General features: G+C 43.5%; 1 long non-coding RNA gene across 1 annotated transcript; it reads right to left on the bottom strand.

The window, feature by feature from the left end:
* Window positions 1–6,003: 6,003 nt before the first annotated feature.
* Window positions 6,004–18,353, bottom strand: LOC142775048 (uncharacterized). Its single transcript, XR_012886654.1, has 3 exons — window positions 17,154–18,353; window positions 6,425–6,600; window positions 6,004–6,211 (listed from the first exon to the last, which is right to left on the bottom strand). It is a non-coding gene; the product is annotated as an uncharacterized LOC142775048 (long non-coding RNA).
* Between the last annotated feature and the right edge of the window lie 5,902 nt (window positions 18,354–24,255).

Genomic DNA, 24,255 nt, shown 5'->3' with positions numbered 1-24,255 from the left:
TAAATAAATGAATTGACTGGCTGCGGGTGTGTCAACATGCGTCACTGCAAGCAACTTTTTTTTTCCGTATCGTTCATCCCTCCAGATAGCGCCAGCTACCACCTACTTCACGGCTGGGGCACTCTCACCCCTCCAGCTACTTATATAACGTTGAATATCTATCTATCAAAACTGCACCGCTGAGCCGGAATAGTTTCACTGCGATCAAGTCTACGGTTTGGAGGCACATCTCGTGGTCTGCGGCCCCGTAAAAGCGTAGATAACGTCACTGCAATATGAGAATCTGCGAGAAATAAATACAGAAAGCCTAGCAGGCACTCACCGGGTGAGAACTCCGTAGCATCCGTGTCTTTCAAAGTGAACGTCATCCCGCTGGCCGAACAAAACCTACTAGCTGCGTCGTTCTGTTTTGCAAGGTTTACATCACCACAGGTTCGTCAGCTTGTTTTATAATAATTTCGTTCAATATCGAGCTTAGCGGGACCGTCTGTTGTAATTGTCAGTGCCGTTTACTCCTTATCTGTCGAGAATCAATGCATTCGCTAGGCCTACTCGCTTCGCTAAACCGGGGTCAGCAATGTTGATTCTCATGGGAAGAAACACGTATCTCTGTGGCAAAAAGAGCAAAGTTTTTCCATTTGAAGACGAACATTGGGAACGTCGCATTTCCCCCTAAATGGAAAGAACGTCACTCCATTTTTTAAGAGTGTGCTGCTCTGTTTCTTGACGTCAAAGAGGCTTACGACAATGTCACCAACGAAGCAATCCTCGATGCATTAGAAGGAGTAGGACTCGGTGAAAAGATCTATACGTTTGTTCACAGATACTTATAGAATAGGTCATTTCACACGCAGACAAAGAATGGCCCGATACCCGAGTATTACGGCAGCCGAGGAGTCCCACAAGGCGTTGTGCTAAGCCCGACGTTGTTCAACCTAACACTCATTGAACTAGTTGGCAAGCTACCAAGCAACGTACGACTTTCTATTTATGCTGATGAAATCTGCGTGTAGACATCAGGTGTGACTCGACTTCAACTTTGCGCTCTACTTAAGAAGGCAGCATCATTAAGAAAGCAGCACCATCTACATAAACATGGGTTTGAGATCGCAAGGGAAAGTGTGCAGTAGTAGCAATAAACAGAAAGCCAGTGTCCACTTATGACATATCAATCATTGGGCAATCAGTTTTATGCAACCAGAGTCGCAGGCTCTTGGGAGTCATAATCGACCGAAGCCTGTCTTGGACTCCACAGTTAAACTACGTGAAAAAGCAGCTGACCGCCATTTGCCGCTTGTTCTGGTTCCTTGCCGCTGAAACTTCGGGAGTGTCTTTCGAGTCTATGTTACAGCTGTACAAGGTATTATTTATTGGATTCCTTCAGTACAGCCTGCCTCTAATATCTAACTCGTGCGAAACTAACCTGCGCACACTCCAAAACATTCAAGCCCAGGCTTTTAGGATATGCATGCCTTCGTTTACGCCACTGTGCATCGACGGCTAAAACCATTGCCATTGCACAGGACTACTCGATCATGACGCACATAACCATTGAAACGATGCGTACCTATTTCAGGCAACATGCTAGGAACCCTTCCTACCATTTGGCAAGCCTCGCTACAGAGAGGCCCTACACAAAATTTAGTGCGATTGTCTGTGCGCATCGTGCATCATTTACGTCAGGTTTGACGCCTGCGGAGAAATTGGTGTATCCTTCGTGGTGCCTGACCTTTACACAGGTATGTCTTACAACTTCAGGAATAGAGATGACATCAAATTTGCCTACGTCAGCCTTAAAACAATTGAGCCTGCACCTCTTGCGCAAAATGTGCGATATGTACGTGCACATGTACACCGATGGTTCAACCACAGTGCCTAGCTCTGGAGGTGCGGTGGGGATACAAGCTATCATCCTTCGAATGAAGCTGCCACACGTCACTACATCTATGGCAGCTGAACTGGCGAATTTGCGTGGCGCTCTGGAGCACATCACGTCCCAGAGACCAAAAAAATGAGCTGTGTTTTCCGACTTGAAACCTGCCTTACAAAGTATGCAGTAAGTCCTATCTATCTATCTATCTATCTATCTATCTATCTATCTATCTATCTATCTATCTATCTATCTATCTATCTATCTATCTATCTATCTATCTATCTATCTATCTATCTATCTATCTATCTATCTATCTATCTATCTATCTATCTATCTATCTATCTATCTATCTATCTATCTATCTATCTATCTATCTATCTATCTATCTGTCTGTCTATCTATCTATCTATCTATCTATCTATCTATCTATCTATCTATCTATCTATCTATCTATCTATCTATCTATCTATCTATCTATCTATCTATCTATCTATCTATCTATCTATCTATCTATCTATCTATCTATCTATCTATCTATCTATCTATCTATCTATCTATCTATCTATCTATCTATCTATCTATCTATCTATCTATCTATCTATCTATCTTCAAGGGGACATGACCAGTGGCCGACGGTCGGTTAAGGGTTGGCAACCAGTCGGAGGCCAGTTTAGTCGGCGAGACAACCAAAAAAGTGGTCGAGCCGTGCGTGGTCATTGTCCAGGTCGGCAGTAGGTCGGCCAGTGTGCTTGGCCCGACGTCGTCGGTTTACCATTTGCCAGCAGCAGGTCAGCAGTAGGCCGGCCGCCGTGCTTGGTCCGACATCGCAGATTTACCATGAGCCAACGCCACTTGGCCAGGTCAGAAGTAGGTAAGCCAATGTGCTTAACCCGATGTCGCAGGTGTACTTTGGGCTGACCTCTTTTTTAGATCGATGACAAATGCAAGCGCAGGTGATCACGCTTGTCCATTAGCCCGTCGTGTGAGCAGAAACACGCGTCTATTCTGTGTTTTCTTTTTTAAATATGCGTAGTGACATTGCTTTAATTTCGGCGTAATTGCAGTGTACGTGACACATTAAGCCGTCTATGGTGCAATACTCAAGCTAAAAATTCATTCTTACACATAAATTTCAAGTGTACCAAGAAAAGGTAACATAATTGTTCCAGAACTATACACTTATTTTTCGCATTTTAAAAATACGCTAGTATGACCTAGATGAAGATACGCATCTCTGGAATAGTAATGGCGGCTGCAACCACTTGAACGGTTCATTTCACAGGACACAGCAATCAATGTGCGAACAGCGTGGTTCGAGGTTCGGCGAGTTTATATGCCCTGATTCTTTGTAAAAGGTGCCTTACGATGACAGAGAAAGCGCAATGTCGTGTCCTTTGAATGGTGCTATACATCGGTGCTGGAAACATGCTGGAAGAAATATACAGGGGATCAACTGCTATCATAGAGCTTCATAAAGAAAGCAACAGAATACCAATCTAGAAGGATGTAAGGGAGGGGGATACAATCTCCCCAATGCTATTTACCGCGTGCTTACAGGAGGTTTTCAGAGGCCTAGAATGAGAACAGTTAGGGATAAGAGTTAGTGGAGAGTACCTTAGAAGCCTGCGCTTCGCCGATGACACTGAATTCCTAAGTAACTCAGGCGACGAATTGCAACTCATGATTACGGAGTTAGACAAGGAGAGCAGAAAGGTGGGTTCTAAAATTATCTGCAGAAAACGATAGTAATGTACAACCTCGGAAGAGAGCAGCGCTTCGAGATAGGTAATAATGCACTTCAAGTTGTAACAGACTATGTCTACTTAAGGCAGGTAATTACCTTGGAGCCGAACCACGACATTGAAGTAACTAGAGAAATAAGAATGGGGTGGAGCTCGTTTGGCAAGCACTCTCAAATTATGACAGTTAGACTGCCACTATCCCTCAAGAGGAAGATATATAATAGCTGTATCTTGCCGGTAATTAGCTACGAAACAGACACCTGGAGACTTACAAAGAGGGTTCAGCTTAAATTGAGGACGACGTAGCGAGCAATAGAAAGAATAATGGTAGGTGTAACCTTAAGAGACTAGAAGAGGGTACAGTGGATTAAGGAACAAACGAGGGTGAAGGATATCATAGTTGAAATCAAGAAGAGGAAATGGACATGAGCCGGGCATGTAGCACATAGGCAGGATAACCGCTGGTCATTAGGGGAACTAACTGGATTCCCAGAGAACGCAAGCAGATTAGGGGGAGGCAGAAGGTTAGGTGAGCAGATGTGATTAAGAAGTTTGCGGGTATAAACAGGCAGCCGCAAGCACAGGACTGAGTTAACTGGCGGAACATGGGAGAGGCCTTTGTCCTGCAGTGGACGTAGTCAGGCTGATAATGATGGTAACTCCGTGGCCCCCTCTAAGAAGCTCTATCGTCTCCTGTGCAGCAATCGTGTGAGGCTTAGTGGTGTAAGGCTTAAAGAATAGAATGTAACGAAATCTTTCTTTAGAACAAAGGGTAGAATATTCCAGCCATAATTTCTTTCTTTTTGCTGGTAATGAGAGGTGGAAGCATGGTCATTTAATGCTCTGACTGAATGCAGAACCACATCTGATTGAACTGCAGTTTGATTACCGACACCCTGACACCTATCTCGTGGTGTGCTCTAAAGAGAAGCACAGTATTTGTGTCCTAGTATCTAAGTACATTGCTGCACTTTTCGAGCTATAGCATGTCATGGTTTGGGAAACTTGTTCTACTGCACGCAAAGCTAAATTTGGACACTACCTTTGGATGAGGGATCACTTTGCTTTTTGAATGTTATGAAACTACTTCAATCATTTTAGGTTGAAAATATTGCTTTGCTGTGTCACTGAATTGCGAGTGTCGTTGCTTATAGCTTGTAGAGCATACTGATGGAAAGCGCTCAGCTTTTCAACCGATTCAGCTCCTTTCGGTCGTAGGTCACAGTGTTTACAGTGCTGTTAAAAATGTAGTTTCACCTGTGTTTTGCTTGGTTGAATTGTCTGCGGGTTTAATTGGTTTCAGGAAAGAAATGAGTCTCTCAAAATACTATTCACCTTCTGTCGTACTTATAGGTTGGGAGCATGTCAACCTAATTCTTTTCTAAGAATGCTTGGAGTGGTCTTCAAAGCCTTCTTGGCTGATATCATCTGGACTTTTTTTGTATTTGCAGGCTCTCTCATAGTAAATCATGTTGGTACATCAATACAGGACGTCTGCAATATTGTCAAAAATGGTTGGTCTAAACCCAGGACAAAGGAGGAGGCTGATCGCGCAGGCGGCACGGAGAGAGTATCCTTGATTCCCCATAAGTGTTCGCGCGAATACTTTTTGTAAATAAAAAAAAAAGTTTTGAATTTATGTACCTGTGACGTGAGCTTCATTGATGCTCCTATCGTTCATAGTATCTGTGAACTACAGTGGCTGCTATTGGCGTGACCTTAAAATATATTTTGGGGGAGGGCAGCGGGAAGCAATCATACTTTAAGTATGTTCATGCACGGGTGTCTAGGCTTGCATGTATATGTATACAATATAGTACACGCGCAAAGTAAAAAATCAAAAGGAGGTTAACGCCCCCCCCCCCCATTCTACGGCTTATAGGCCGCCAGCTGGCCACGTGCTAATTTTCACCGGGCTGAACGTGGCCCTGCGGGGGCTGGCACTCGGCCAGTTCAGCCATTGTGGGCAGCCCTATGTCGGTAGCCATAACATCGGCCAACGTGGGACGAGTGTCAATCCCCATGCATATGCAGACCTCAGCAGCCGACCTATGTCCAGCAACGTCCAGGTTGGCCAACGACCTTGGGCCAGCATTGCGCCGAGCACTTTTGTAGAATTGGATCTATCTATCTATCTATCTATCTATCTATCTATCTATCTATCTATCTATCTATCTATCTATCTATCTATCTATCTATCTATCTATCTATCTATCTATCTATCTATCTATCTATCTATCTATCTATCTATCTATCTATCTATCTATCTATCTATCTATCTATCTATCTATCTATCTATCTATCTATCTATCTATCTATCTATCTATCTATCTATCTATCTATCTATCTATCTATCTATATACTTTTGGGTGCCCTCTAAACTTGCAGTACACCAAAATTAGTATTGGATGGTAGATGGTTCGACATATAATATATGACTCACTGGTGATGACATAAATTTTCAGATCAAATTCTATCAATCCAAATCAAACTTTATTTACATCGTGAAGATGTATGCATGTCACAATCCCATCGAGTACGTCGTCAAATCCTTTCCTCCAGACATATGGCAGATACCCGGGGGCTGATGTCGGCACTGTTTTAGATGAATGCAAGAAAAAAAAAATAAGTGTTAAAGTTTCAGTAGGAAGCAGGAATCGAAACGCAGCATTCTACGCGGCCATCAAGTATTCTACCACAGTTGCCATGCCCGGACTCAGAACTTCTTTTCAAGTATACTTTATTCTTCGACAAACATCTATTATGTTTGCAGTGCTGGCTATCGAATGTTATAAACATATGTACTCACATGATACAGCCGTTTTATCGGGTTAACGTCAATTGTAGGTAAGCGCCATCCTCTGAAGTTGATTTATGGTACTCGCTTCGTCCAGGGCTACCATCCTCGTAAGCACAAGCGCTTCGTATCAGCTTACTGCTTCTGGTGTTGCTAATATTCTCGTTACCGTTGAAATCATTACGCATCTGCGAAAAGTTGGGTATATAAAACATATGCAACTGTACAGCGCGCGCGCGTGTGTGTGTGTAAGTGTGTGTGTGTGTGTGTGTGTGTGTGCGTGTGCGTGCGTGTGCGTGTGCGTGTGCGTGCGTGTGCGTGTGCGTGTGCGTGTGCGTGTGTGTGTGTGTGTGTGTGTGTGTGTGTGTGCACGCGCGTGTGTGTGTGTGTACATATCTTCCGCGCCAATAACACTTCGCTCAATAATAAGTTCAAACACAGTCACCTTCAATCCGCATGCTTGGCATAGCATCGGTTCCAAAGGCACGTGGGATCTGCCGAATTTGTGTATAACATCGTCCACGTAGCTCGGCCTAGGACAGTTATCTCGGCAATATATGTAACGGTAATTCATGTGAAAGAAAAATGCCTATTTCGCAGTTAGGTAACCGGCAATATACATATGAATTGTGCTTCGCAGCGGACTTGTAAATAGCGAACTTTTAACGCATGGAAAAGATGCGGTGAGATTCTTTTCGTGAGGTCAAAATATTCATGAAGGGGGGGGGGGGGGTGTCAGGGGAAAGATATGACGTATTAAGGATTTAACATAAAGAAACTTGCGGTTTTCGTGGCTTTTCACGTGTAGGGCAACTTTGGCTTATACTGTATTGATATTTGTGAACTATATCAATGAAAAAGCAAATGTTACGCATATCTGAGATCCTACATCAATACGCAAGTTTTGAGTAGTTGGTTACTTTACTGGAAAATAAATAGATACGTTATATTAAACACTCTAGTGCTTCTCACGCTCCGCTGACAATGCGACGCAATGTAAAAACTAGTGCGTGTTTCGTACGTTTTGCTAAATCAATACGGTGCTGCCACCTACCAGTTGCTCTGCACTTTACACAAACTTTCGTTTCCCAACATTACTTCCAGATGGCGTCCATATCTCACGCAGTGCCTGTCGACAGGAGTCTGTCCTTTTTCGACGACATTTACAGCGGTGGTAGCAGATACTTGGTTAGTTATTTGTTTTTCACCAAAAAAGTGTAATAGCATCTTACTTCAAGTAATCGAAAATATTCAAAATGATTATTCAGCTTTGGTCTTGAATGACAAAACAATTTTTAATAAATCAAAGTGTTTTATACTGTGGTCCACCACAGCTGAATTGAAGTATTTTTGACATATAAATGACGTCATGAAATATACAATGGGAGATGGCAAATGAAAAAATCACAGCATATTCACGGACTGAATGATGATAAGTAGGGGAAGCGTCCGTGCGTCCGTTCGAGCATTCATCTATCCAACCGTGGGTTGATCTCTTCGTCCGTGCGTCTGTCTGTCTGTATGTCCGTCCGTCTAGTGAACACTCCAAGCAGCACCATCTCATATCTTTTCATCAAATATTGAATACATATAAGTACCGCCATTTAGCGGACACTCCAAGAACTAAACTCCTCTGTGCCACATACCACAGGATGGTCGGTGGACGCCCTAAGAGACTTGGACTCTAAAAAAAAAATGGAAAAGATCTACAGAAAAGGCACGGGCAGGTAGTCGAACGTACTATCTTTTGTTTCTAAGCGCGAAACGACTAAACCGTAAACCACACGTTCTTCATCGTGCTTACGTTAGGCTATTCATGTTACACATCGTACTGTCAGGGGTACTCGGAGCTCGGTGATTTTAGCGTGCTGGTGTGATGGCTAGCGAGATGGCGTGATGGGCGTGAGGGTGTCCTATAAAGGTCGTTGCTCCACGCGTTCCAATGCACGCGCTTATGTCTTGATCGGGCAGGAGTGGGGTGGGGGCAGAGGGCTCGTACAGCGGTGAGCACTGTTAGGGTGAATAAGCGAGCGCGTGGCCGCGCACCGGGCAGCGCCAGAGTGCTAGCGTGGGCGCGCATGGAAGCGTAGCGAGGCAAGCACACACGGACACGCGGGAGCTGATTTGTGTCGCTGGTTACATCGCTCGAGTGCGCCATTCTGTAGTAGCCGAGCACCGGTCTCGCTTGTTTGTAGTACAGCAAGCGCGGCACGCTCATTCACACCTGCGCCACTTCGATTCGATGCGCGGCCGCGCTGGCTGCTCGGCACTCCACAGAGCGCTGTCACACTGGGCCACGTTTGCCCTAATGCCCGAAACATATGCAGCGTTTCTGCCAGCGTTTTCAGGGCGCCGCTTCCCTCGGCGTCATCGCGTCAACGCTGCCAGAGTGTGTGGCAAACCATATGCGGAGTGCCAAGGCCAGCGTCAGCTCAGCGTCGCACAGTGTGTCGAAGATAATGAACACGAGACCTCGCAAAGCAGTGTGCAGCGTCCGTCAATGCAGCAACACGAAATAATCCTGAAAATAGGTTTCTTGTCTTATTTTATGTTTCAAGGTGAGAAAAAACAAATCACAGTACCGCAGAAAAGTTTTTTTTACTTCTAGCAAAAAAAAAACACAAACTCAATATATAACCTTGATCTTGGAAGTTATCATACATCTTTGAGGGCACGCATTTAGCCGATACACTCAGGCCTTCTATAACCTACCTATGAACCTAAGTATCGCACTCAAAAATGGTTCGGGGAAATTCCGACCGCTCCATGTCAAAGTTTCTGAGTAACAAGCTAAGTCAAATACAAGCATCAGTTGAAAATTTTCTGGTCACACAGAGCACGGCGACGATTTGAAAGAACCCACAACCAATATTTATGGCACTCGTTACTTGAGTGCAATGGAAAGCTTACCGGTCAAAGTTTGTAATCACGGAATGGTAACATGGGAAACACCGTACAACATTTATAGCTAGAATTTTTCCATTTGCGGCGATTATGCAGTCTTAAGGAGACCTGCTGCAGACAGTGGATGTGATCACGATAGCGATTTTACGTCAGTGTAACGCCAGCAGTGAGGAAAAGTGAAGCTCTAAGTAGAAACACGTAATGTTTTGTTTGTCAAGCCTGCACTCCCGCGACCACTGCTTTCTAGCATGCTAAATTATATTACAAGATTTAAAGCACTTTCCCCGGGCTTCTTATGGAAATACTTTTGGCCATGCACAGGTCGTTTTTTCCGACTCTAGCCTAGTCGAGCCAAGCTAAGTCTTCAAAAACGAAACGCCACGTTTACATGTGATCGACAATTCACGCAGAGTAGTTCACGTGCGGCCGTAGTTGGTCGGCTTCGATATGTCATCGCTTGACAACTCGAGCGAGTTAGAAGAACGAATTTTGTCTCGTATGCGAGCGCGAAATTAGGACCCCTATCAAGTAGCGCCGGAGCAACATGCTTCGACGGATTACTGTGGTAGCGACGAATCCAACGGAACGTCATCATCGCCACCACCAGCAGCACTCATGAAATAGTACCGATTTTCCAAAGAGAAGTAGTTTGCAGCATTTGGACGGCAGCGACCACATTCAAAGGTTTGCATGCTCCTTCCAACACGCCCGACACGATGGAAATCGAGCTACCCTAGAAATGCCGCGCGTTCACTTTAGCCGCGTGCGTACGCAACTGCACCTGTTCCCCTGCAGAGGTCTCGAAAGCAGCGCCAAGCGACATAAAACTAACGAAACTGAACAGAAGCATACATATTTGAAATTTGAGCCCTTATTCTGGTGTGCTTTAAATAATCACAGGAAAGTTATTAGGTCTTCATATTTGTGGTTTTAGCTCTTGCGCTAGGGGCGCAACATAACGGTTTTGGTTACTTTTGAACGCGATTTAAAAGTATAACTTCTACTCAGATGGCGAAACGTATGCTGTCACATGTCACCATAATTCACGCTCTTTTTCTTTCCACCAGTATCGGGTCACCCGTTCTCGGCAGTTGTGGTTCTCTTTAATAGATCCAAGGTGGGCAGCAGCCATTTTGGCAGCAGCAACGAGCTGTTACGTAGCGAAGTCGCTTGCAGCCGTGCACTAATTGGTTCTCCCTCCATCGACTCGTTTCCGGTTTTGGCGCCGACGCTGTAGATATTGAAATCGTCTAAAAGGGCACGTTTTGGCCAACGTCACCGGCATGTATCGATGCCGAGTGACGCCGTCTTAACAAACGCTGGCAGAATGCCGGGAAAACGCTGCATTTGTTTCGGGCTTAACATTGCTCAGCGCTGTTCATTTTGTGCTGACCTAAAGTTACAGAGTGCACGAAGGTCATTTCGCTTGCTGCAGTGGTCATGGTTGCATGGAAGCTGCTGAGACAAAAAAAAAATTAACTGCGGCAGTTGTGAGTTCATACTTGCCCGTGTACTCGGATTTAGGTCAAGTTATAAAGAAAACCAGGTGTCTGACATTTCCGGATTCCTCCACTATGTCGCCTCTCATAATCATATCGTGGTTTTGGAAGGATGAACCTCAGCTGTTATTGTCAGTTCGCACTTGTCCTGTATATTCTTGTGCGCTCGTTCTATGCGTCCTTGTCTGTCTTTAAGGAGCGCGCTGCAATTGTCGAGGTGATATTAGTTCACGCTAGTCCTGTGTATGTTTTTTCATGTTACCTTTCTACTTGAGGATTGAGCTGCAAGTTCCAAACAGCTGGCCGTTCCTCGAGTAATAATACCATTTCTTCCTACATCAATCAATTTTTTGCCCAGGGGCCGAAACAATGCAGAATAAACTTTCAAAAACCAATGGAAACACTCATTTGACTATCGTGTTTTACCAATAGTTATGACAGACAAATCAGGCAAGTTTTTTTAATTACTCACTAGTGATGAATGATCGTAAATGTGTTATCCATAATATGCTTGATAGTTTCTTTTAAACAGTTGATAGCGTAAAAAACTATCGATACTGCTACTATTAATAAACGATCAATAGTATGATTGACAGGGAAACGAATAGTGGCATAAAGAATATTGCGGCCTATTGTACACCCAAAATAGCTGTGTATAATTATGCTGTTCTTAGGCGACCTTATCGCGAAATCATCTGTTATAGCCGTCTAGAAGCATACTCTGTTTGTTCAATTTGGAGCAATCCTTCTGCAAAAGAAAAAAAAATATTCGCTACAATATAAGTACTGAACTATGTCCATCAAAAAATATATATTCAAAAGCGACTTGCTTCACCTCCCACTTGACTATGTAGATTTTGATATGTTTGTTGAAAACACAAAATGCGACATAAGTTTGAAGCTGCACAGCTCTGCCACATGTAATGGCTTCGTTTGGGCTCAATGGGGACAGTATAGCTTTTTTTTTCATGGATCAGCCAATCACTTTGCTGAAGAAACACCAGCATTTCAACTTTCTTGCCCTCCAGCCTTCTTTTCCAGCTGCGCTATATATACTTGAAAGACGAATTGTTGAAGTGATTGGATTGGGACGCTCACGTCCTTTGATTGAGTCTGACATTTCATAAATTCAATAGAAAGCTTTTTTTGATTCTTCCAAATTTAAATTTCTAGTGTCTTGGCCCTCAAAAACTTTAATGGCATTGTTTCTCTTGAAAACTCATGTCTGTGTGCCTGAAAATTTTGCGAAGGCCCAATAGCCACCCAGAGCAAAAAACGCCACGTGCGGGCAATGCAGGACAGGTCACATGGGGTTATGACCTCCTACACAACATGCGATGACACGAAGAACGAATGCAGTGATTGTGTGAGCAGGGTAAGATAAAAAGATGGGAGGTGATATTCGGTGCTATTGGTCGCAGAAGTACTACGCACCTGACGCAACCACCACGGCCTATATTACCATCTGGTAAGTAAGAACACTACCAACTGTAAGTCCATTTTTTCGCACATTGACATGGGCTGCAGCCTCACAAATGAAAAACCAGGGCTCTAAAGATAGCCCTTTGATGCTTTACGTGACAATTTTAGTGCGCATGCTCAAACAAAAACCCATTTCAGTGAAAATTAAAAAGGTTGATGATTGATATGTGGGGTTTAACGTCTCAAAACCACCATATGATTATAAGAGACGCTGTAGTGGAGAGCTCCGGAAATTTTGACCACCGGGAGTTTTTTAACGTGCACCCAAATCTGAGCACGCGAGCGTATACAAAATTTTCACCTTTATCAGAAATGCAGCCGCTGCAGCCGGGATTTTAACCCACAACCTGTGGATCAGCAGCCGAGTGCCTTAGCAACTAGACCACCACGGCGGGGCAAAACTGAAAAGTAATCGGTGCAGAAGACTGAGGCGCAAAAAACATAATGTGAAGCAGGAAGAGCAGAAGAGAAGAAAGAACAGCGTCATCTTTCTTTCCTGCTCTTCCTGCTTCCCTTATATGTTTTTTGCGCCTCAGTATTCTGCACCAAGTATGCACCAACTAGCCCCAAAACAAGTCCTTTTGAAAAGTAGTCGTTGCTTTTTTATTCAGCTATTCAAGAAAAAAATAAATATTTAAATCTGTTTAATAAACAGATTGAATGCTATGGGTTGTTTCCAGGAATTGAACCTTTTTTCATTCAATCGGGAACTTCTTAAAAGTGGCATTGTTGGAGCGGTTGACTGGGCTAGTTGGTATGGCATACTTGGGTTTTAGCAGCGCGAAAAATGCACGAAAGACAAGAAAGGGACGAGACAAGCACTGCCAACTAAAATTTTATTGACAGGAAGACCGTTAATATGCAATGGAGCACAAAGAGTGAAAAAATGACGTATGTTAACGTATGTATGACGTATGACAGTGCTTGTCTCGTCCCTTTCTTGTCTTTCGTGCATTTTTCGCGCTGCTAAAACCCAAGTAGGCATTGTTGGATTGAGATTTAACTGTACGACACAGTCGGAGAATCAAGCTTATTCTGCACTGACTTCGCGTGGTGGATTTTAAGATATGTACTAAAACTTACTGTTCTTAGCGCTACCAATGGTTTTTTCTACTATCGGTAGTTCAATTGTACCTGAGCAGTTGATAATATCGATAGTACCATCAATACAATTGCATTACTACCAGTCTACTTTCTAGGTTGATAGACAGGTGGGGTTTAACGTCCCAAACCACCATATGCAGTCTACTTACTCGACTTCATTGTTCGCAGAGTGCTGCGGTTACGCGAGAGATTGCAATGCAAGAAAAGAAGGAGATACAACAGCTCTCCAATAACTTTTCTGATATAGCTGCCAAATTTTTGTTAATATTTTTATTTTAACATTGTGCTAAAAGCACAGCAAACTTTCCCAAGTGCGTTAAAGCACTGTAACGCGACCAGCCTATTTACCTTGTTTAGTATTCTGGGGATATTTGTCTACCTAACGCGCCTGAAATCGTAATCCAGACATTTCCTTGCTCATGACACTACGTTACAACTTCTCTGCTTTAACAAAAAACATCATAGACCACAACACCACAACGCCATTAGACTGGTCTCACCGTGAGTAAGCCACCGTTGTCGTGCATGATGGTATTTACTTGGAGTACTCAGTATGTTTGGCTGCATCAGTGAGCTGCATCAACGAGCTTAAGCAGCCCTATTTTGATGAATAGTGATGGCTGCTTTCACGCGCTGTGTGCTGAGATGCTAAAGGAGCAGCGTGGAGCAAAAGCACACGGATATTTCAGGTGTTTTTTTAAGAAGATCAAGCTCGACCATTAACGATACAAGTCAGAAGGAGCGGCAAATACAACGTTCTTCGAACGTGTAGTTCAAAGCGCTCGCAATTTCAGTGTGTAGTACTCTAGCAGTGCTCTAAATACAGCGGCATTATATCACAAATAGCTTTCTGTACGACTGATGAGCCAATCAGCCACAGCAAAATTTCGTGCAACGCGGGCTCAATCCCTCTCCGGCGCGATCACCGCCAGCGGTGGCAAATGGGATACAACATGTTTTCAGGGCAACCCAGATATTAGCTAAATGGATCTCCGACGAAAAGCGATGACGATTGTGAAGTGTATTGCTTGACTGAGATCTGATACAAACGATGCTTATAAGTGCGCGTTTTAGTACGTGTATGTACACATACAGCTATACACCATCAAATGCGTGGTGAAAACTTTGCCGTGCCATTACCGCAGCCAAGGACGCAGCCGGAATGGCCCCATTCCTTTGAAAATGTGATATAAGAACGCGATGAAAAGTGGCAACCGTGGTAACAAATCTTATCTTGTTATGTGAGTGTGGGCGCACTACAGTTTTGAAGCGGCATACCTCGCGGCAGTATCGGCGCTGAGCCGTCGATCAACTGAGGCCGTAGCTATAGTATATCCGCGGAGTGAACTACTACACATCTGCCACAATGTGAGAGTCACGGTAGCCACTTACGGAGCGATTCCTCCCTCGTGCGGTAAGAAATATTTTGCCGCTCACGAAATTCAAGCCACGTTGAACTTTGCTAAGGGCATGTGGCCAGTCGCCGTCCCATGTTCATAAATTATTCACATTTAACGCATTACTGTATTCAATGGCCTGCTTTGAGCCCCACCGCGGTAGTCTAGTGGCTAAGGTACTCGGCTGCTGACCTGCAGGTCGCGGGTTTGAATCCCGATGGCGGCGGCTGCATTTCCGATGAAGGCGGAAATGTTGTAGGCCCGTGTGCTCAGATTTCGGTGCACGTTAAAGAACTCCTGGTGGTCGAAATTTCCGGAGCCCTCCACTACGGCGTCTCTCATAATCATATAGTGGTTTCGGGACGTTAAACTTCATATAACAATCAATCAATGACCCGCGTTGACAACACAGTGTACATGAAAAGGGCTGCTTGGATGAGAAAGATGTGCCAAAACGTTTTTTTTGTCATCCATTAGTTCTTTTCCCCGTCTTTCGATTGCGGAGCATGAGGGGAGTTATTTTCCGCATACTGTAACTCGTGCCGCTCGCGTGTTGACGTTCTAAGCTAGGCTAAGCTAGAACGTCAGCAAAGCCCTATACCCAGGTCCCTGCAATGCAGCAGATGAAAGATGATCGGACACGCGAGCGCAGCGTGTCGACATTCAATAGAATGTCCACGCTGTTTCTAGTAACACGACTCTTCCACATGGCTTGTAACACTCGCATTGCATCCTCCACAACACTCCACAACACTCGCATTGCATCCTCGAAACAATGCCCGCTATTAAGAAAGGAGGAGTAGATATTGAGGAAGATGATCTATGGGGGATATTCAGAGAGGTATACCGTCGCAATAAGGCGTTGAAGTCTCTGTAAACGGCCCCGCCGCGGCGGTCTAGTGGCTAAGGTACTCGGCTGCTGACCCGCAGGTCACGGGTTCGAATCCCGGCGGCGGCGGCTGCATTTCCGATGGAGGCGGAAATGTTGTAGGCCCGTGTGCTCAGATTTGGGTGCACGTTAAAGAACCCCAGGTGGTCGAAATTTCCGGAGCCCTCCACTACGGCGTCTCTCATAATCATATGGTGGTTTTGGGACGTTAAACCCCACATATCAATCAAGTCTCTGTAAACGAAGGTGATCATCACGTAAGAGAGAGGAGACGTCCTGCAGTGAGTGCTTCCACCCCTCCTCATCTTCACTTTCCAACCAACTCAAAGATGGAAGAGACCATCTGTAGCAAAAGTGCCTATGCCACTGCGGCATCGTCAGGTGAGGCATGGTAGACACTGCTGAACACATGTGAGGCATAAGGGTGACAGCGCGGTACTCACGCACTGAAGATTATTATTGTTACTGGTAACAAGCCGCGAGAGAAAGACTTACACGTGGTCACCATGCTAACATATGTCACAAATGTCATGCGCCTACTACTGACACTTCCGCTGCTCGCAGCGCGAGAACATCGTGTAAACAGAGATCTCTTACTCACTCTAAATAACGAGTTGCAAAAACAAAAGTTCACTCCTGCGCGGAAATCTTGCCCGGATACCTTCACACAATCTGGTATATTCAGCTTCAAAAAGCTACAGACAGCATTTAATCATAGTATAGCTGCCAATAATATTTCGTTGAGCTCAAACTCTTAAGCTATGGTGTTTCAGTACGAGCGTCCTCACTTTTATGGTGCCTATACGTCGACTCGAAGTGCGCGTTGCATACCTAGCGTTACGGAGCAAAGAAAATGTCATACGTTGGCTGAAATACTGTACTTACACGCGCTTTACGGAACTCACGCCCATATATACAGTGATGGTTCAGTTATGACTACAAGCTCCACCGCCATCATAATAATTCCAGCGAGCTCTATCTCAATAGTGCTCAAAATGCTTCACGAAAATTTTAGTAGAGCTGCTGATGTAAAGCCCTCCGTGCTGCTGTTCTGCATAGCATGGAGCAGACACCTGATTCGTGGTCTCTTTTCTGCGAAAGCAAAGCAGCCCTCCATGGTCTAACTTCCACTCGACGCCATATTTCACATTAGGGACGGTAAAATTGATCACGAATAATCGATTAAAGAGCTACAATAATGAATTATTCCTAAATATTTTGCCTTTCGGTTAATCGAAATAATTGGATAAACCTATTCGATTAATCGACTACAGCACCTCACACTCCCGCCCCCAACCTCGGCCCTTGGCCGCGGCGCATGACTGTGAGGTGCGCTATCCTGAAACACAGATGCCGTGCACGTCGCCTTTCTTTCACTGCTTTCACTAGAACGCATATTTCTGCGCTAGCAGAACAAGCCCGGAGCTGGTGGTGGCCATACCCCATAGAGAAAGATATGAACTCACCCTGATTTCCATCGCATTTGCCTTGAACGGCGTCCAACTCCAAGCACTCCCCAACGCTTCAAGCATCGGCAGGTGGCGGCTCCACCCCATCGAGGCAGAAATGAACTTGCCCGCTTCTCTTCAGAAATGAACTTGCCCGCATTAGTTGAGACAAAATTTTGCACAGGATTGCGCACTCGCGAATTTTGAAAATAGTCTTAAAGACCCTTTATGTAATCCGCAACTTTACGCGTCGGTTTACCTATATACCTTCTAGCAACCAGTGCATTTCTATTGAAGAAGTGACCTTGTAGCATTTATTATTACTGTTTGGTTGCATATTTAGGGAGAAATACAGCTTTTAGCTAGGGGCCCCTGTCTTCTGCGGCGAGAAGAAAGAAGGATAGTCGCGAAATTTATGTTGTAATGTCTTATACACTAGATAGCACTCACAGTTCAGGCTGTACCAACGATTGAAAAGGTGCGAGTGGCGCCGTGTTAAGGCAACGATAATACAAAACCTGTGGAGTATACCGGCGCAGCTGCTGTTTATTCTAGCCGTGAGGCAGAAACACTTGTCACTCTATTTCCCGCAGTTGCCTGTACCAATAGTCTGTTTGAGGCCAGTATGTTTCAGTGTAATCTCTGCATTGGTGACGTCAAGGAAAAGATCGCGTCAGTCCGCAATTATTGTATTATGTAGGGCTTCAACAATATTTAGCCGACAAATCTGAAAAAAAAGATGCCGTGCTTAGGAGAGCAAGCGTATTACTTAATTCATCTTCCTCCTCGTCTCTTTTTTTACATTTCTTGGGATTTTTTAACCCTCTTCCACACCGCATGTTTTAGCTGCTGTTTTCCAACCAGTGTCGTCACCGAACGCGCCTCCGGTTTTGATGAGCTTCAGAATGCCGGCTTCGAGAAAATACGACCTGCGGCCGAATAGTGCTAGGATGATGCAGAGTAAATTTTTTAAACCCTTAAGGGTGTAAACTGGCTTGTCGCCAGAGGGACACCCTATGGGTGTTTTCAGATACAAACTACTAAAAGGGTGTTAGCTGAACACCCTACACGAAAAGTGTTCAGCAAAATGTTAGGGTGTTCTTATACTTCAACACCCTTCTAAGAGGGTGCTGAAAGGGTGTGCGACCTTCGAGTAACGCGTTATTCGAAAGTCGCAGGTTCGGTTCCTGTCCATGGCAAGTTATCTTTTCACCCACATTTCTTTCCTCCCATTTACATTACAATTCGGTCTAATAACTTCCCCTACACTTTCCTTAGCAATCAATATTGTCTGTTTGATCTCATTAAATATATATATATATATATATATATATATATAGCTGATAATTTTTTCATCCACTTTTCTTTCTTCTTTCTTCTTATTTACATTCCATTGGTTCCAATTACTTCCCCTGTACATTCCTTGGCATTACTGTCTGTTATAACTCATTAATATTGTGTTAAAACACGGAAATACGAGCCCTTAGGTATACACTTCTCTCCCTTATATATATATATATGAGATGTAACAGACAGTAATGCCAAGGAATGTACAGGGGAAGTTATTAGAACCAATGGAATGTAAATAAGAAGAAAGAAAAGTGGGTGAAAAAATAACCAGGTCATAGGTTCGATTCCCGCTCACGGCTAGTTATTTTTTTCACGAACTTTTCTTTCTTTTAATTTACATTCCATTGGTTCTAATAACTTCCCCATGTACATAACTTCGCATTATTGTCTGTTAGATCTCATTAATATTGTGTGAAAACACGGAAAAGCGAGCCCTTAGGTATACACTTTCCCTATTTCTTTAAACGAGGGTCTCGTACTTGGAGACTTGGTGTCATTAGGTTGTATACGAGGGACGATTAATCAGCTGCCCGCTCGTAATAAGTTCACGTGCTACCTGACGCCAAATATGCGCATAAAAGAGTGTTTCACACTCGTCGGTTGGCTTATAGGTGGCGCTGACTGACACTCCTACTTCTAAATTCACATATAAACCCAAAAAAGTGGATGGAGGGAAGGCCGCTGTGGTAGCTCCGTGGTTAAAGCATCGAACGCTTTATTTGAAGGTCGCAGGTTCGATTCCTCCTCACGACTGGTTGTTTTTTCACCCACTTTTCTTTCTTCTTATTTACATTCCATTGGTTCAATAACGTAACTTCCCCTGTACATTCCTTGGCATTACTGTGTTTTAGATCTCATTAATTAATATTGTGTCAAAACACGGAAAAACGAGCCCTTAGGTATACATATATATATATATATATATATATATATATATATATATATATATATATATATATATATATATATATATATAGATATATATATTTAAGCAAGCTTACTGAAATGCAATGATGTTACTCAACGCCTTCTTTGTAAAGCTGGCTATAAAAATTTAGACTGCATTTTATGGTTATACAATTAAATACAAATATTTAGTGTTAAATAGCATAAGCATCTCGTGTATATCAATTGGTGGCTCAGTGAATTGATACAGCAAGGGTGCTTGGTATGCATACGTTTGTTTAGACAAACACATTATGTTGAAAACATTATAACCCATAACAGTGCACACATTTCATGCAGAATGCAGACATATACATATTTCAGCAACCTAATTCGCAGTTACACTTGGTATCGCGAAACCATGCGAGTTCGGCATCACCTAGTTCATTTCAAACTTTCTGATTATACAAAAATAACAGAGCTACTTTGGTAGACATCGTTTCCAGTTATTGATAAATACCTTTTCCCACCTCCTCAAAGTAGACACGTATTGGTGTAAGATAAATGTCAGCAACATGTACCACAGCACAGGTTTTCTCTCAAATTAAAGCAAACATGTTTATTATGATAGTTCATACATTTTATATTCATTTTTACTACAGTTAGAGCATTTCGCCGCCAATATTTGAACAGGTAATATCAGTGGCTGAAAAAAGATGATTAACAGATCAGCCCTCACCCCATGAAGCTTCACCACATGATAAAATTTCAAGTTTCATTTTTCAGCAACTTTCTAGGTAATGGAGACTGCATCCATTTCTCAAAAACACACTCTTCACAACAAAATCAAAATGCGAGCCGCCAGGTGGAAATTCCTCTGATAGGCTGATCAACGTTTCGATAGGAGAACCTATCTTCGTCAAAGGTGCCCAGCCTTCTCATTCTTGCCGTATTAGTTTCAAGGGGGATAGTAAAGACGTCATCTCCTGGTGGAGCATGTGTCCCTGTTGGCAATTGTAGTCTAAAAAAACTATAAAGCAGAGGAGTGTAGTTCTTGCTTCATTTCACGTTGGGTGGTGGTAATTCAGAAGGTTCTCTGAGGGTGTAGAAAAAAAGAAAGAAAAAAAGAGAAAACAGAAAACATTCAAAGTAGGAGCAGTGTGCTGCCAAGGGGTGGCCGCTACAGACACGAAAAAAGCAACGAGCTTGAAAGTTCGAAGCCAGCAGACGGTCCCTGCGTTTGGCCATCACAAAGGGTTGCCAACGATAACGGCCTGTGCTGTTCTCGAACATCTATGAATGGGACTCATAAGAAAGCGGTTACAAAAAGGCGCGCGAGAGAAGCAGGCGGCTACTTTCAAATGCCAAGATGTCAAAGGTAAGCGACACCAGATGTGTTCGGAAGACCACGTGTTTATTGAGAAAGGTCTTTGGTTAACATATGCTTTGACTTTCCCTGTAGGTGTCCCGCTCAACGGAATTGCCTCAAGAATTTGGCGACATGTTGGCAGAGAAATAGGCAAGTTCAGAATGCAAAGGAAATAGGGAACGACGAGAGAAACACAAAGGAAATAAAAAAAATGAAAAAAGGCGGATTGGTGGTAGGTAGCATTCTAGCGTTAAAAGACGAGGGAAAAACGGAGACGAAGTGAACTTTGTGGGTTGGCAATGACTTCAACGATGCACGGTAGGAATGTTTATTAGAGCGACAAAAGAGGAAAGAAAGCCGAGGTTGAAAGGTTCTAGAAAATAAAAACTTCGTTGTATGTATATAGACACATGCATTTTTATAATTAAAATTTTAAAATTTAGAGGGAGTATTATTAGTACAATGTGTATATTAGGAGTGATTGAATGTAATACCAGTTATGTCTATTTGAAGGTTGAACGTTTCTAGTCCCTAAATACGGCCGCAATGGCTTTCAGCGATTCCAAACTACCACGTGCAACATTGATTCCTGATAGGTGTAGGAACATAAATTTGTGTATAAAGTATGATTTGATGTATTTCTTCTCTCATGGTGACCGGAAATTATTTTGTAGAATGTAAAGCTTTGCTTTTTCGAAATTGTGGTCCTGCGGATGGAAGTGACCGGCTACTACTTTTGGTAAATTGTGCTTTGTGTCTACACGGTGGCCGTACAGTTTTTCATGAATTGGCGGCCCAGTTTCGCCTATATATTGTTTTCTATAGCCGGCACACTCAGAAAAGTATATTAGGTTGTTTAAAAGTGCAGGTGAAGCTTGATGTGACATTGTGAATGTAGTCAGATGCTGTGTTTTTTATGTTGGTAGCCGGCTGTATATGTTTGTAGGGTGAGCGCCTGGGCCAGCCACAGGGATCAGACGTCCTAGTCTAAGTTTGCGTGAACAAGCATGTCTTTAAGTTAGCGTTGCAAATGCCACGTGTCACACAATGCAAATTCCCACAAAACTTGAAGCAAACACTAGGACGTCTGGTCCCTGTGGCTGGGCCAGATGCTCCACCTGTAAAAATATATAGCTGGCTAACAACTTAAAAAGCACAGAATCTGACTACATTCACAAGGTCCCATCGATCTTCATCTGCACTTCAAACAACCTAATATACTGTCTTAAGTGTGCCAACTGCAGACAACAATATATAGGCAAAACTGGGCAGCCAATTCACGTAAGACTGAACGGCTACTGTGCAGACACAAAACACAATTTCCCAAAAGCAGTAGCCAGTCACTTCAAACAACAAGGCCACAATTTGGACCAAGCAAAGCTTTAGGTTCTACAAATGTCTGCTCACCATGAGAGAGGAAATACATAGAATGATATTTGATACACAAATGTAAGCACCTACACTGATCACGAATCAATGTAGCACTTCGCAATTTGGAATCGCTGAAAGCCATAGCATAATTACGATAGCATTTAGAAATGAGAAAGGTTCAACCTTCATAAAAACTTAACCAGTATTACATGGAATCGCTCCTAGACTACAAGTGGTACTATTGATGTTCTCTCAAAATTCTTTAAATTATACATATAGATATACATGTGTGTGTATACACACAACTCCGAAGTTTTTATTTTCCAGTACCTATCAACACAGCTTTCTTTCCTCTTTTGTCGCTTCAAAAAACACTCCTACCGTGCACCGTTAAGTCAGTGCCAACCCACAATTTTCTCTGCGTCTCTATTCTTCCTTTCCTCGTCTGTTAACGCTAGCGTGTCACCTACCCCCCACCCGCCTTTTAGGGGCGAAGCTCCTTAGGGCGTGGGCAGTGCGTCCCCTGTAGCCTGTATGTAGCCACCTCTACTTTAGTTCTTGCAGTGTTCACTAGATGGCGGTACCGTCCCCTGTATGTAGCCACCTCTAGTTTAGTTCTTGCAGTGTTCACAAGATGGCGGTACCGTCTCCTGTATGTAGCCACCTCTCGTTTAGTTCTTGTAGTGTTTACTAGATGGTGGTACTTGTAGCTGATGATGAAAAGATGCAAAATGTTATAAACTAGAAAGCGGTACTTGTAGTTGATGAAAGACGCGAGATCTTATAAAATAGGAATGATGTCACATATGGCGCGTATCATTGGTTGAAGGCAAACGTTCGATTTAGTGCGGAGAATATGCAGCCATGAAACTCTTTGACTCTGGAATCGTCCTCATGACCATGTACCTCGCACCCAACCTGTCGACCGGGAACATCAGACATTCATAGACACTGCGTTACGAAATTATGAGAACAAATACAAGAATGGACCATTTGTACTACTTGAAGACTTTAACGTGGTTATCATAGACAATAATTGGCTTATCCAACATATGGCTTCTAGATATGCACTCAGACGTATATCGTTTGACCATATGAAACCTACCACGATACGAAGAACATGCATAGACCTAGTATTTGCAAATTGCCCACTGCAACCCATACAGGAACCGCTCTCGCTTCATTTCACAGACCATAAAGCCGTCATAATGAAGGGACATCGCAAGTCATCCATCGTCTAAGAACAAATAAAAGTTGATTTGTGTATATACACACACAGCGTTTCTCACGTCTTTACATGATGATCGACTGGGCGAATTACACGGAAGATTCACAGTTTACCGATGAATCCCTCCGGAGCTTCGCACATTCATCATCATTCACCCCGTGAATATGCCGTAATTTTTTTCATTTTTCCTTTCTTTTTGTGTTTCTCTCGTTGATTATTTCCTTTGCATTTTGAATTTCTCTATTTCTCTGCCAACATGCCGCCCAATTTTTGAGGGAATTCTGTTGAGCGGGCCACCTACGGGGATAGTGAAAGCATATTTTAACCAATGACTTTCCCAATTAAACCATGTTCTTCTGAACACATCTGGTGTCGCTCACCTTTGACATCTTGGCATTTGAAAGTAGCCACCTGCTTCTCTCTTGCGCCTTTTTGTAACCGCTTTTTTATGAGTCCCATTCATAGATGTTCGAGAACAGCATAGGCCTTTATCATCGCCAACCCTTTGTGAAGGCCAAACGCGGGGACCGTCTGCTTGCTTCGAATTTTCAGGCTCATTGCTTTTTTCGTGTCTGTAGCGGCCACCCCTTGGCAGCACACCACTCCTACTTATCGTGTTTCCACTTTTTTCTTCCCTTTTTTTCTCTACCCTCCGAGAACATTGTAAATTGCTACCAGCCAACTTGAAATGAAGTGAGGACTGCACTCATTTGCTTTCTAGTTTTTTTTTCTTTTCCGACCGCAATTGCTAACAAGGACACGCACCACCACCAGGAGATGACGTCTCTACTAACCCCCGTAAAGCTAACATGCCAAGAATGAGAAGGCAAAGCACTTTTGACGAGCATAAGTCCTCCTATCGAAACGTCCACCAGCCTATCTGAGGAACTTCCACAGTTCACCCTGACTATCCCACT

The sequence above is a fragment of the Rhipicephalus microplus genome, chromosome X, assembly GCF_043290135.1.
Source record: "Rhipicephalus microplus isolate Deutch F79 chromosome X, USDA_Rmic, whole genome shotgun sequence".
NCBI lineage: Eukaryota > Metazoa > Arthropoda > Arachnida > Ixodida > Ixodidae > Rhipicephalus > Rhipicephalus microplus.
This window is presented reverse-complemented; position numbering and strand designations above follow the sequence as displayed.